This window comes from Pleurodeles waltl, chromosome 4_1 (assembly GCF_031143425.1).
Source record: "Pleurodeles waltl isolate 20211129_DDA chromosome 4_1, aPleWal1.hap1.20221129, whole genome shotgun sequence".
Classification (NCBI taxonomy): domain Eukaryota; kingdom Metazoa; phylum Chordata; class Amphibia; order Caudata; family Salamandridae; genus Pleurodeles; species Pleurodeles waltl.
In genome coordinates this window covers 768,587,261-768,603,365 of record NC_090442.1, presented here as the reverse complement: position 1 = coordinate 768,603,365, position 16,105 = coordinate 768,587,261, and the positions used below count along the sequence as shown (strand labels likewise).

Here is a 16,105-nt window from a genome sequence, read left to right as displayed (position 1 = left end):
ATGTAGTGGGTATCATACCAGGGTATATCAATGTGCAATATGTGACCTGTACATGCAGGATGGAGCAGGACTGAAACCAAAATAAACCCAAACTTGTGTAGAACAAACACTTCCCACAATTGCCACTTCCCCATAGTTCTCCCGCAGAAGCATCTGTCACCCTATAACACCCTTGAACACAAACCATTGTATCAGTTCAAACAAAACAATAAAGTGTTAGTCAACAGGTACAGCACTAAGGCAAAGTTAGTGCCTTGTTAGGCTCCATGCCAGCTTCTCAGACCACAGGCTACCTCTACCTCCCAGTCAGTATGTTGTTGGGCAGGTTTCATAGCTACCGGTCATTATTCGATTCTGGGTCAACCTCAAGGGTTAGAGAGGCCTGGGTTTTGGGGGGGGGTCCTCACCGCTGTGTTGGGCTCCATCGATGTCCATTGATCCAGTGGACAGTTCTCCTATCCTTCCTTCATCTTGTTCTCCACCTGGATTTGGGCATGGGGTTACCTATTGCATTAGGCTAGATCACTGCGACCAGGGGTCATACTATTTGGAAGAGTTGGTTTCTGAGTTGGTTCAGTAGCCCATTCTCAGGCGGACTCTAGAGTGTCAAAACAATAAGATTTATAGTCATGTATCACTTTACATTTGGCTGGGAATATGAGCAAATACTGTATGTTCATGAGTCAGAGCTTCTGTTTGACTTCATCATATGAATTCTTTCACTAATGAACAGCTTTGGTATAATCAGGAAAGAACATAATGCGAGTAAATTCAAACAACAAGAATCCTTTCTTGTGGGCTTCCAGGAGGATCACGTCCCTATCTCTATGGTAAAGGAGACTCTGCCTTCCACCTCTGAGACTCTATTAGCCATATTACAAAAGTCCTGGCCTAAGAGAGTGACATCAATTTGTACCTCCCTCTATTTGGACTCCACTGCCTCTTTGGATGACTGAATGGCTTGTAGAGTTCTGCCTACTTCATTTGAGATGGGCAGAGGATGCGCATGGGGAACCTCAGCTGGAGGTCCAGCCCCACCTGAGGATTCATCATGAGCCTGTCCATCTTCGTTTGAGCATGGGTGCTTGCAACTTTGTCCTTCCCCATTGCTAGAGACTTTACAGATGGTTGTATGTATTAAGAGGATAGGATTATATTGGAATAAAAACAGCAGATCGCAGAGAGGTTGCCCTTTCTCCCTTTTCCTTTGCTGTAACCCACTGAAGCCCCTGTCTGTGGAATCCAGCTAAGCATCTATTGTAGTTTGGTGTCGCAAGAAGCTCTATGTGCAGTCATACATGGCATAGGATTCACAGAGACCTCAGTACTGAGCTTTTGTGGATGAAGTGGATGAGTTGAAGCCCTGGTCCGCTTACCTCATGAGTGTATGGAGAATACAAGGTAACAGGAGCACTCTGGACATCAGGTTGGGTCAACAGAGCAGACCACTTGGCCTTTTGTCCTGAGGAAAATCCTCCACCACTTCCCCACTGGGATAGCGCGACTCCACAAACCACTGCCCCTCGATGAGACACCACATATGCAATCTTCCAGGCAGGCTTTGAGTTCACAGGGCACGGGGCAACACATGCAGTGGGACAAGAGGGGAAGGCTGTCCAGGCAGGCCCTCAAGTCTGCAGGGCCCCTTCACCTCACAGGGGCTGTTGTGTGGCACAATGGAGGGTCAAGGACAGGAGAATGTGCCCCACCTCCCCCGGGCACTCTGCTGCTGACAGCCCCCAGTTACAGGCTCAAAGAAGCTGGGTCCTGGTCAGCCTCTACTGCAAGTCGTAAGTTGTTTTTGGCGCTCAGGACTGTGTGACTTGCACTTCAGGCAAGTAGGGTTGACTGGAGTGGGGCGTTACATTCACATCTCCCAGGCCTCTAGCAACAGGCAGCCTCGGTGCATGCATGCCCCTGCTTTCTGCTAGTAAGCCTCTAACAGCGAGTCGAAGCTGCAGGCTGTACCCACTATGCGTTGTAGCCAAATGCTTGCCTCAGTTTCTCACAAGGGCTGGAAACAGGGATGTCTGTTATTTGCTCCTGCCACACTCTGCCACTGGTGCACCTCAACTGCAGGCACCTTGGGCATCCAGTCCACCCAGAGAGGCTCTGCTGCCTAGTCTCTCTGGGTTGTGCCCGCCTGAAGGCCGGTAAGATCTATGTACAGCGGCCACTGCCATGGGTGTCAATTCACCAAAATGCCAGGGGATCTGATGGCTGTCATCTTCTGAGATAGGATGAAAACAGAAGCAACTACCTTAAACAGTTGCATCACTGACATCCCATGTTGTAAGAACAATACAGGTTTGAGATTGGTTGAATCTCAGAGGTAAGAGTGCATTACGCTACTTTTTCCCAAACGCAGCATATAGGCTTAATTTTTGGAAACCCCATGTTCATACTTTGCAAGGCAGGTCCCGTAAGTTTGTTCCACTTATCGTAAATGTAGATTATTGGAGAAAGTCAATTGCTTCTGCTATGAAGTCAGGACTAAAGCCAAGAGTAACAGTGCAACTAACTGTATTACAGAATTGGAATCAAGGCCTGCTCAAGCCCATTAAATAGCGGTGCTTGGTGGGTATTATAGAGGAACAGTCGAATTGTTTACTGGTGTGATGTTGCTTCTGCTTACTGTATTCCCTGCTCATGATCCGTACCACTGTTTTATAGAATTCCCCTCGACCACCTCTTCACTAGGAGACTGTGAAAACAGGGCCCAGGTGATTATCTTAGAGTGACTTAGGTACACCAGACCCATCATTGATACAAAACAAAAACATTAAAGGCACCAATACCCAGGTATGATGCAAAAAACTAAACACAATAATGATGATGTAAGAGAAAAGGAATTGTTGTTACTATCAAGAAAGAAAATGATCTAGAACCTCAGATTGGGCATGATGACCCAAGTGCAAGTAAACAGCCAGTGCGTGCAACAGTTACTGGTCCAGGTGAACAGCAGACAGTATCTGAACAGCATATGCTCTTAACGGTGGTAGAAAAGAGCACGAAGTATGACTCAGCTGTGGTTCTGAAACCACCTCCACTATTCAACACCAACAAGCAAAATATTGGTGCCAGATGGACTGCATGGATCGAGACATTTAATGACTTCATAGATGCCCTAGAATAAGTAGATGATAGGAAAATCATCAAGTATTTAAAGAACCTTGCCGGTGACGGAGTAAAAGAAGTGGTAAAGAATATCTCATAGACTGATGCAACATCGTACCATCAAATTAAAGAAGCATTGGGTTCGAAGTTCAATCCAGTGTCGACTATGAAAGGTAAATTTTCAAACAAGCGAGACAGTGAGCAAATGATGTTGAAAGGCTTGATGTGCTTACTAAATACTGCAAATTTAGTGATGAAGAAGCCATGCACCTCAGAGTCATCAATGGCTACCTTACAGACTCTTTTAGAAGATGCGTGTTGAGAGAGATGCTCAGCCTAGAGAAAATATTAATGGCTGCAAGAGCCAATGTAACAGCAAATCGACAAGCTGCTGATATCGCGGCTGGAACATTGAAAAATGAATCAGCGTTGGCCATGAAAACCAATAGCAAGTACAAGGTAGGTGCACGCCAGTCGACATCAAAAAAGAGAGGAAAAAGCTGTGTTTTCGATGTGGGTTTTCATTTCCATATGAAGGTAGATGTCCACTCATGGGGCAGACGTGTAGATGTTACGGGAAAGAAAACCACTTCATAATGGTTTCAAAGCAAAAGAGAAACCAAATACATCACAGCGAGAAGAGAAAATGGATGCCAGAATGTTTCAGAACCATTCTAACCACTCCCACAATGCCAAAAAGCAGCACCAGTTACGACAAGTAGAAAACCGACAGTCGATCATCGTTAAGCTCATCCTACACAGGTTCTTCAACATCATTATCAAGCACCGTTGAAGAAAATAGATGTTCAATAATGATGTCAACCAAGAGATGACAGGCACATGCTAGTTTAGCCGCTTGAAAGGAAGAACAAAAGACAAGGGCAAACAATCAAACAAAAACAACTTAACTCATTTTGATGCTTCCCCAAGTTTACAGTAAAAGTCAAGCGTTGACCCATAACCTTTATTATAGACACTGGTGCATCCATCAACATCATGCTGGTTGAGAAGCTCCAGAGCCTGTCTCCCATGCCACACCTTAACCAGTCAAACACGGAGGTACACATGTGGGCTGCATCCAAACCGGTGCAGAGTTAAGGGTCATTCACAGCAACAATGCAACATAAAGCAGTATCAGTGCAAGCACCAGTTCATGTTCTTCAAGGAGCTTTGTCTAGCGCATGCCTACTCAGTTTTGCCACCGCTGCTGACATGGGACTTATATCTATCAATTACAACCTTTACACTAAATCTGAATTTGTTAGTTTTTGTTGTTGTTTCATGGCCTAGGAAGGCTCAAGAGAATGAAAGTGTGACTTCACATTAATGAGCACATTCGTCCTGTTGCCCAAGGGCATCATCTATTCGCTTTCCACTTACAAGAAGCTGTTTAGAAAGAACTAGAAACGCTGTTGAAGCATGACATCATTGAGTGCTCCACTGGTCCTACGACATTGGTTATGCCCATAGGGGTGGTGCCAAAAAAAAAAAAGTGAGGCAGTGCATTGCGTGTCTGTGTTGATATGCGCCAAGCCAACAAAGCAATCACATGAGAATGATATCCTGGTTGACACATAGCAGAAATTATCATGCAGCTGAACAGAGCCAAATTCTTCTCCCGTCTTGACCTAAAAAAGAGATACCATCAACTTGAGTTGGAAGAAACCTGCAGGTATACCACTACTTTTTCGACTAATGTTGATTTGTTGAGAGACAAAAGGTTGAGTTTTTTCAGGATGTTATACCGCAAATCATGCAACCTGTCATACATGCTTTTAATTACAGTGATGACATACTAATATTTGGAGCAATGCAAGAGGAGCATGGCAAGGCTCTTACACAAGTGTACCAGTTACTTGCTGATGCAGGTCTCACATTGAGCGCAGTAAAGTGTGAGTTTTACAGAGCCAAACCTAAACTCTTTTGGCACTTATTCTCAGGTTTGGTTATGACTCCTGACCCAGATAAAGTGCAGCTAGTTGCCCCACCCCCCCAATCTCCCACCCCAACAAGATGCCACCATGCAGCATTGTTTCTTGGGCATGGCCATTAATTCCTCAAGGTTCATTCATGATTTTGCCACAGTGAGAGCCCCATTAAGAGACTTGACAAAGAAAAATGTCCCTTTCCAGTGGTTGTCTTTGTGTGGTCAAAGCTTCAGAAGGATAAAGCATGCAATTAAGAAAACCACCAAAATGGCCTAGTTTGATTCCAAGTTACATACTGAGATCACAGTAGATGTGAGCCTGGTGGGGTAGGAGCAATCCTTGTTCAACATTATGGTCAGCTCAGAGAGACGCTGTAGCATCTGCCAGTTGAAGCCTGTCTGACACAGAACATGCCTGTTCTCAGCTGGAGGAGAGACTGGCTGAAGTGTGGGCCTGCAAACATTTTCATGTGTTTCTAAACATTTCACCATTATTACTGACCACCAAGCACTGCTAACTAATTTTGGAAACCCGAAAGCCAAGGTGCCCCCTCGCATCGAGAGTTGGGGTTGCGACTGCAAGAATACGACTATGCAGCCGTACAAAAACTGGGTAAAGATCAGAACCTTGCTGATAACTTTTCATCACTACATCATTAAAGTGCAACAATCAAAATGGCCGAGGAGTACATTATTTTAATTGTGAGGTCCAGTAAGCTAGCAGCCCTATCCATTGAGCCGCAGACAGTAAATCATTGAACAAGTCCATGAAGAACATCAGAACATTGTAGCCACCAACGGAGCCTTATGAGTCTGAGTGTGGTTCCCGCGTTTAGACAAGCAAGTAGAAAAAACTAAAAGAGGGACATCTTTGCGAATGTCTTTCCCCTAAAGTGACGTGGCATCCACTGACAATGTCTGGCCTTCCTGCACAGGTTTGGAACCGAGTGGCATTTCATTTCCCCAGCAAACGGACATCATCTCATGGTAGTCATTGATGAATATTACAGTTTTCCTTTAGTAGACAAGCTATGATCAAGAAACCATGATAAAGTTATCAAGCAGCTTGACAACATCTTTGCAGCATGGTGTATCCTTTCCATTCTCAAATTTGACAATGGTCCACCATTCAATAGCAAAGAATTCAAGATGTTTTTAATCAGACTAAAAGTCAAGCATCAAAAGAGCACACATCTGTGGCCACAAGCCAATGGTGTTGTCAAAACTATTCATGGGTCCCCTCAAAGGGGCGATTCAACGAGCATTGTTGGAGGGAATCCAGTTAAACCAGGCCCTGTGTCAAGCCCTCCATGCCTATCGTTCCACGCCTCACTTCACAACTGGTGAGAGTCCTGCCACCTTGATGTTTGGGAGAGCCATCGGAACAGAACTGCCACAGTGGACACTGGACCGACCTCTGAACGCTAAGATTTTTGTCACGGACACTCTTTGAAAGTGCAAAATGAAAACATATGCTGACCTCCATTGCCAAGCTCAGAAAACAATGTTTGATGAAGGTGACTGGGTCCTATTCAAAAAGAAACAAAAGTGGAAAACAGACACTCTTGCTCTGATTTATACTTTTTTTGCACCGCATTAGCGTCATGTTTTGACTCAAAAGCAGCGTAAATCTACAAAATACAATTTTATTGTACAATTGTATTTTGTAAGTTTGCGCCGCTTACGCATCAAAACATGACCCTAATGCAGCACAAAAAAAGTTTAAATCAGGGACTCTGTTTGCTGTCAATCCTCTGAGGGTGGTGACGTGCAAAGGACACATGGTGATGGTACATCATCCCGGACAGACCATCACACAGGACTCATCACATTTTAAGCACCTACCTCTGCATTCATCAGATCCTGCAATCATGAATGTCCATAACATAACAGTCCAGATCAAGCATCAGGGGGCACTGGTGCCCAACCAGAGTGCATCTCAAAAACCTCACACTACTCAACCAGGCCGACTAGTGTGAGCGCTTCAAAGGCTAATTGAAGAAATGTAATGTGACTGTTTATACTTTTTATTTAACAAGAGGGGGAAATATAGTATTGTGAGACTGTGTGTTAGGACCCTTGAGGTTCTAGGTAGACTCAAAAGGAATTGTGTAACTTGTAGGGAGGTGTTAAGGTGTGGTTATCAATGGTTATGACATGATACAAGTAGTGTGTGCTAGTATGCAAGGAATAAAGATGTCTGTTAATGAGCTCCATGTTTGGCGTGGTCATTTACCTGCTCCTTGGCTGGAGAGGATGCTACACGTGTCTCGTTGAATGCTCACTCTTGCTACCCTAATGAACATGTGGAAACAGGGGGTACTAATAAAAGTTTGCAGAGCCATAGTAGGATGTGGACCAGTGGCAACAGATCTCAACCACCATGGTTGGAGTCTAGTAACTCCGTGTGCCCTATGGACCCACAACTGGTGTCTGGCACTGCTGCTTTCTCATATTTTGCATGTTACTCTAACGTATAGAATGTAGCTCATTAAGGTGGATCCAAGTGCTGCCATGAGGAGTTGTCTTTGAGGGATGAAAGTGTGATGTCTCCACCACAACACGGCAGTGAGAAGTCAGACCATAAGGCAACTGCAGGTACACAGTGCGCTGGGGAGTAGGGTGAGAAGGACCCTATTGTGAAAGGCTTTAGGTTTTATTTAATGCTTATTTAATACTTGTTAAAAGTGACATGAGGAAAAGTGAAGTGATTGAATCATGTGAGATCATTTCTTTCCACTTTTTCAATCCTAGAATATTTGGATCTTTTCTGTGTTAACTTCTTTTGTCCTTCCATTCTTGTATTCGTTAATCTAGTTTGGGGGTTGGGTACATCTATTGCTGGTATGGGATTTAAAAGCAAAAAAAGCCACCATTGTAATAATACAAACATGAAAAAGAGGGCTCGTCCGGGATTTGAACCCGGGACCTCTCGCACCCTAAGCGAGAATCATACCCCTAGACCAACGAGCCAGATGTCTGGTTATGATACAGATTCTGCAGTTCCAGATGTTGCTGTTACAGCTGTTACTTTGGCTGCCACATCAGCAGAGCAGAGAAGTGCCGGGGATTAGCTGCTATCCTGTGTGTATCCAGCAGGGCTCTCCTCCGCTCTCGTGTATCCTGAGCCTGCACGAGCCTGGGCGCTCCACAACCCCTCAGTGTGCGTGCTCTGTGAGACTGTTCCGATGAACGCAGAGTGCTACTCACCAATATTTACATAGTTAATAATCAACACACCCACAGTTCTTTATCAGTACACTCTCTGTCCCCGCACTGTGCCACAGTCTGCTCTTCACCAGTACACACGCTGTCCCTGAGCAGTGCACAGTGCTCATGTATGCGGAGACCGTTTCTTAGCGCACAATCTGCAAATGTTATATACGCAGAGGTCGTTGCACAGTCGTTCCTGCTCGAGAGTCAGAGTGCAGTACGTTTGGGAACTACTAGGACGAAGCAAGAAAATGTTTATACAAATATGCAAGTTTTAGTTTACCACTGCTTAAACCTTAAAAATGAAGTTCACCCCTGAAACTGGTTCACACTGCTGCACATACGATTAGAATACATAAATGTCGCTTTTTATGCCCGTTAAGAGCTGTTATTTGAAGGACATTATTCCACATTGCTTTTGAATGAGTTATATGAAATTAATTGTTTTGGAGGGTTTTTTATTTTATTGGCATTTTCAAGCGAAACACAGGAAAACCAGGAAAACCACATAACCCCTCCCTCTGACAGATTGCAACTATCCAGCCATCCACTAAATTTTAATTAAACAGCCTTCCTACATAAATGATGCTTTCACATTAGATGGATTTAAAATACGCAGAGTTCTAGGACATATTACTACTCTACAATTAGTGGAAAAATAGGCCACAATTGGGAACCAATGAGCATAGAATGCATGCTCCCTACACCGTGGGTAACCTTTTCCATCACGAAAATACATCAAAGTTCTCTAAACCTATCGTGAGTGTGAAGTACTGTTGGCCACTCACTTGGCCAAAAGAGTTTGTTTAGCACCCAAAGTAGCTTATTTACTGCTGATGTAGCATTCTTCCACGGTCCCTGAGTAGCCCCCGGCATCCAACCTACTACATTGCTGCCTGGGTTTGTGGGAACCCTTTTAACCATGGCCAATAACACTGCTTCCCAAAGACCCCATATATGGCCGCAAACCTACCAGATGTGTTTATACAGCCATCCCTCCACACCTCCTTCAAAAGACATTGATCTATTTCCTTCCAGGGGCAGAGGGGTTCAGTTCTACAGAAGCAAGATCTTACTCTCTGAACGTGTGTGATACTCCTACAGAGACTTTCAATTCTTCTTGATCTTTCACTAGTGACAGTCCCAGGCCCCTACAGCTGCACTCTAAACAAGCATTTGCAATGCAGTGGGTCTCGCACTTGCTTGACTTAGAGCTATTAGAGTTGTAAAGTCCTAACCGGACTTTTATTGCCACATAAAATGAAAAGTAATACAGTTTTACATAAGGGACCCGATTTAAAGCGCCACATCATGAGCATGAAGGAGCACACAAAATGAAACAGACGTTCGCTGGCAGTGAAACATATCAGCAAATGTGCGGCGAGATCGCGCTGCATAGGAAATACAAAAAAAAAGTAGTCCAGAAACCATGCTGAAAACATGGAGCCTCTTATGTTTTCAGTATTTGGCCAGTGCGCTCGAGGAGGGCTAAACACTGGAAAAGCATGACATATGCTTGCCTTTCACAAATAAAATCAAGCGATTTTTAAAATGCAAGCCCACAAACCAACAAAACAAAGGGCGTGCTGTGGGTGTGGTTAAAAGCCAAGAAAGAGATTACATCAGGCTACAGAGCTTGCTCGCTCAACCCTAAAAAGCAATCCTTTTCTTGGTATCTGGTGAATAGTATGTTTCTCTGGACCCAAATTGCATCATAAGTGGCAGAGCTGTTTCGATAATAGCTATTCAATCTCATTGAGTCAATCTTTCTTAATTTGGACAAATATTTTATCATACTTTTCTCAAATATATCTCAAGTTTTGATACATCTTGCCCCTGCCAACTTAAGAATGCTTTCCTATATATGACTTGAGTGAAATTCATGTCGAAACGTGGGTATTTTAATGAACCAAGAATGGGAGATTACGTTTACTTGGTCCCAGTCCTGTAATGTTGTCCATGTGAGTTGGTTAACCAAAGCACCAATGTCTACGAAGCACCAACGTCATTCTGCCTCTGCTTTATGCCACACCAGCAAGTACTAAAGTTTGATGTTTGATGACATAATGGCAAACTTTGAGATGCTCACCACTCTTTCCTTGGAGGTTGAGACCTGATTTCAGCATGTACCCTCATACTTCTGAATTTTGCATAAAAGCTCCCAAGTTACCTTTATTTGCAAGGTCTGGGAAATAAACACTTTCCTTGGGAAGATGGACATTAAGGATATTGGGGCAGATCTTCAGCAGTTTATTAGCCTTAATCTGGGAAGGAAATTTAGCTGTGTATAACCTGAGGAAGGTCGGTGTAAAATCTGCTATCAAATGTCTAGTGAGAAAGCAAAAAGGCAGTCTGAATCATCCGCAGAGATTCTATTGTCGAAAAATTCAGATTTATGCACAGTGTTGTTTAAAGCCAGACAGTGCATTAAACTTCTGGAGTTTGAGTTGTGGATGCAAGGATCTCGCCAGTCTGACCGAGAGATTAAGATATCATCAGCAAACAATAACTACTTTAATTAATCTATTCTTAATCTCATTATTAGTTCTTTTTTCACCCTCCTGGTCCTTGGTATCAGAGGTTCTAAACAGAGCGTAGCTAGAGGGGCGGAGAGAAGGCCTACCCACTTCTTGCCCGGCTCCAGTTTAATCGTAGGAGGCTTCCTGCCATTAGTACGTATTAGGGCAGTGGCAGAATAGAGTACTCACCCATACCTATGTTTGAAAAAGACCATGGCTTGCAATAGTTCCTTGAGAAAACATCAATTAACTCTGTTGAATGCTTTCCCAACAACCAAAGACCGGGGCGTCCTCCCATGTGTTAACCTTTTCAGTGATGCCCAACCACTTCTCTTAGTAATTAAACCTGACTGGTCTGGTGATCTAGCTGGAGTTTATCTAAGAGCCAGGAACTTCATCATTGTTTATAAAGGAGATAGGACGTCAGGAGCTACATTCTTCCAGGTCTTTGCCTGGTTTCAAAAAGAACTGGATCCCATCTTTCGTGTATTAAGGATCTTTACAAAACACCAAAGCATGTAACCTTGTGGCTACTGGTGCTAAACTTTAGATCTGTCACACGTGATGTGGAACAAACGGCTATGGTAGGCGAGATCAATGCTTGAATCATTTTCGGAAAGGTTCGGAGAAGGGAAAAGGAGAGGCAGCAATGCATTGATGTAATGAGATTGTGAAGGCTCTCTTGTAACCTTCAGCGTTACAAACATAAAAGGCGGAGCCTGCCCACCGTTTGAAGAGGGGGGGTCCTCGCAGTCCCTAAACTAGAGGTGGGCGAGTCAAAGAAGACTCAAGCCTGGATAAGGCCTGTCTGCCAATGAGTTGCCTCTTGTCCAAGCGCTGCAAGTACAACCACTGTCCTTTCCTTGTGCAGTTTTTGAAATAGAAAAAAACATACTACACTCGCAATAATGAACTTACATGAAATCTAAAATGCTGCTTGCTGCTTGAAATAATATCAGAACATGTAAATAATTGGCTTTCCTTAACCAGCTCCACTTCCCATGAATAACTGTAACCTGAAAGCACCCTCTCTGTGATGTCTGATGCGGCTTTATTTTGCTATTACATTTAATAGGTAACTAAAAAAATGGTCTAATTTTGCCACTGAGAATATCTAGCGATGCCATAGAGAAGGATGCCAAAGCAAAGTTATTTGTAAATGTCGCCAGTACTCCAAAGTGGTAATGTACTCGGTTACAGTTATGCATTTATATATTCCATGGTTATTTCGCGCAATTAATATGAAAATAAAGGAAACGTTTATTAAAAACCATGATTGAACACGAGTGAAATACCGCGCCACTGTTTGATTTTCTGTTGGCCAAAAAGAGAACAACATTTAATTATGTAGCAACAAATATAGGAAGCATATACAACCAACCTTACTTTTATAAAACACATTCTGACTATAAAAATAAGAGACTGTTAAATCTACTGCTAGCAAGACAGAGCTAATAATGGACACTGATTGCAATTAGAATGTTGAATTTTCATGGCTAGACTGTTGGTCGAATAGCATATGCAATGTTCAAATTTAATTTGGCTTTTACAAATAACCTTCCATTTAAACAATGAGGAATGACTAGCTTCAGGTGTGTGAACCTTCCCCTGCAATGTTCAGCTATCAATGGGCTGTGATTGCAATTTGAATGTTCTCGTTTTGCTTTGGCTTTCACAAAGAGCTTAGCAAATAAACACGGGATAATAGTGAGGCTTTGCTGAAATTGTCATTTCCATGAAGTATGGGAAACTATTTCACAGGTACCTGAGAAATAGGAGTTTTTATACCACTGCATCTTGTAAAAGCACTCAAACATATATTGCAAATGTTAGAAATTAGGTTGTTGTTTGACTGGGGTGTGAGCCCTGGTCAAGCAGCAACCATAGTTCTAGTCGGGGTAAGGCACAAGCAAACCCCAAATTAACCTGTGCTCAACACTCTGGTAGCTTGGCACACATCAGTCAGGCTTAACTTAAAGGCAATATGTAAAGTATCTGTACAACACTTCAAACAGTGAAGATGCCATGCAAATATATCCCACACCAGGTTAGACAAATAGGGCTTAATTTAATAAATAAAAGAAGACCAAAATGACACTAATCCAATCAGTAGAGCTGGAGTTATGATTTTCTAAAGAATAACCTGTAAAGCAGTGCTTAACCCCTTGAGTGCCGAGGACGAGGTGGTGATGTTCTCTGCTGTGGCGCTCAGGCGCCAGGGATGTAACTACCTCGTCCTGGACCCGGCCCGGGGGGGAGCATTACTGCTCCCCCGTGGGCCTCCCAACCGCCTCCCTTAGGCAGGGATGGAAAGGAAATCGCTTTCCCTCACAACCCCGCACCCCCTGCCCCTCAGTTACGTTGGATGACGTCAGTGCGAGATCGCACGCTGACCTCATCAGAGGTCGCCTCCCATCGTGCTGGACCGAGGAGAAACTACCTCGGTAGGGGGTCAGGAGAGGTCAGGGAGGCATGAAAAGGGAAGGAAAGACTTTTCCTTTCCTTTTCATGTCTCTCTGAGTATAGCGTGCTGCAGGAATGCCCACTAGACACCAGGAATTTTGTTTAATTTGTGTAAACAAAGAAGGGGAGGGGCCCCTTGGGCAAGGGTAGCTCCCAAAGTGGGCTTTTTATCTAAGGCCATTTTTGCCCCAGTGGGGGCAGATCGGCCTATATTAATTAGGCCGATCTGCTCCTCGGGGTGGGGGGCAGAAGCCACTAGACATCAGGGATTTGTTTTTGTTTGTTTGCATTGATAAGGGGAGGAACTCCTTAGGCAAGGGTTGCGCCCCTAGGGGGAAAATTTATTTTAGGCCATTTCTACCCACCTTGGGGGCAGAAACCACTAGACACCAGGGATATTTTGCGCCAATTTCACGCAAGGGGAGCGACCCCTTAGGCAAGGGTCGCTCCCCTGGGGGCAAATTTATTTTGGCCAATTTCAGCCACCTTTGGGGGCAAATCAGCCTATTTTTGTAAGGCTCACCTACCCCCCAGGGGGGCAGAAAGCTCACCAGACACCAGGGAATATTTTGTTTTTAAAAAGGGTGGGGGTATGGCCATATCGTCACCCCAAATAAATGGGAACAAAGTTGTTCGGCTCACCGGTGGGCAGATGAGGCAATCACCCCCGATCCACCCTTCGGGGGGGCAGAACGCCTACTAGATGCCAGGGAATAAAAATAAAAAAAATACTGGGGTGGTGGCTACCAACCAGTATGGGCATGGTTATGCCCCCACCCCAACTGAAGGGGTAACTGTCTTTCAGCTCTCCCCCCCACACACTAAAACATCTTATCCCATGGCAAGCAAAAGTACATTTGATTATTTTGGGTTTTGGTTTTACATTTGGGCCATGAGAGCTTGTCTAACTCTCAAAATCTTCCCACTTTTAATGGTGAGGGCTGCACTGTTGGACATTGGGATGCTGCCATGTAGAAAAATCTATGATACCTAGACACATCTGAAAACTAAACATCTGGGTGAGTCCAGGGTGGTGAGCTTCACATGCACCTCGCACCACTTTCTTACCCACAATGCCCTGCAAACCTCCAACTTTGGTGGAAATCACAAATTTTTCCCACATTTCTGCGATGGAACCTTCCGAAATCTGCAGGAATCCAAAAAATTCCTACCACCCAGCATTGTTGCATCTATACCGATAAAAATTATGTCCCATTTGTCAGCCTAAAAACGTATTTTTTTTTTCAAACTGCCCTTTGGACCCGCTTTGGATCCCCCTCATTTTCAACATGTTTTTGGCTCTTCCCTGTCACAGGCACTTGGCCCACCTACACAAGTGAGGTATAATTTTTACTGGGGGACTGAGGTGAATGTTGGGTGATAGGAAATGTGTGCCGGTGCAGTGATGCCACACAGAAATGTGGGAAAAATGTGACTTTTTTTTTAGCTAATTTTGAGGTTTGCTGAGGATTCTGGGTAAGAAAACACTGGAGGATCCACGCATGCCACACCTCCCTGGACCCCCTCGGGTGTTTAGTTTTCAGAAATGTTTCCGTTTGGTAGGTTTCCCTATATGGCTGCTGAGCCCAGGACCAAAAACGCAGGTGTTCCCCCCGCAAAAACAGGTAGTTTTGTATTTGATAATTTTGATGTGTCCACATAGTGTTTTGGGGCATTTCCTTTCGTGGGCACTAGGCCTACCCACACAAGTGAGGTACCATTTTTATCGGGAGACTTGGGAGAATGCTGGGTGGAAGGGAATGTGTGGCTCCTGTCAGATTCCAGAACTTTCTATCACCGAAATGTGAGAAAAAAGTTTTTTCTTTTGCCACATTTTGAGGTTTGCAACTGATTCTGGGTAACTGAACCTGATGAGAGCCCCACAAGTCACCCCATCGTAGATTCCCCTAGGTGTCTAGTTTTCAAAAATGCACAGGTTTGGTAGAATTTCCTAGGTGCCAGCTGAGCTAGAGGCCAAAATCCACAGCTAGGCACTTTCCAAAAAAACACGTCTGATTTCAATGTAAAAATGTGATGTGTCCATGTTGCGTTTCCTGTCGCGGTCATTAGGCCTACCCACGCAAATGAGGCACCATGATTATCAGAAGACTTGGGGAAACTCAGAATAGCAGAACAAGTGTTATTGCCCCTTGTCTTTCTCTACATTTTTTTCCTTTCAAATGTAAGAAAGTGTGTAAAAAAGACATCTATTTGAGAAATGCCCTGTAATTCACATGCTGGTATGGGCACCAAGGAATTCAGAGGTGTGCAAATAACCACTGCTTCTCAACACCTTATATTGTGCCCATTTTGTAAATACAAAGGTTTCCTTGATACCTATTTTTCACTCTTTATATTTCACCAAATGAATTGCTGTATACCTGGTATACAATGAAAACCCATTGCAAGGTGCAGCTCCTTTATTGGCTCTGGGTACCTAGGGGTCTTGATGAACCTACAAGCCATGTATAGCCCCGCAACCAGAAGAGTCCAGCAGATGTAATGGTATATTAATTTTGAGAATCTGACATCGTAGGAAAAAGTTAGAGTAAAACGTGGAGAAAAATTGTGTTTTTCTTCACCTCAATTTTAATATTTTTTATTTCACCTCTTTTCTGTACGAAAACCTTGTAGGATCTACACAAATGACCCCTTGCTGAATTCAGAGTGTTGCCTACTTTTCAGAAATGTTTAGCTTTCTGGGGTCCAGCATTAGTTTCACACCCATTTCTGTCACTAACTGGAAGGAGGCTAAAAGCACAAAAAATAGTCAAAATGGGGTAAGTCCCAGTAATATGCCAAAATTGTGTTGAAAAATGTGTTTTCTGATTCAAGTCTGCCTTCCTGAAAGCTCGGAAGATGGTGA

At 43.9% G+C, this 16,105-nt stretch overlaps 1 non-coding gene across 1 annotated transcript; it reads right to left on the bottom strand.

Annotated features, from left to right (window-relative positions):
• Positions 1 to 7,945: 7,945 nt before the first annotated feature.
• Positions 7,946 to 8,017, bottom strand: TRNAP-AGG (transfer RNA proline (anticodon AGG)). Its single transcript has one exon. It is a non-coding gene; the product is annotated as a tRNA-Pro (tRNA).
• Positions 8,018 to 16,105: the final 8,088 nt, after the last annotated feature.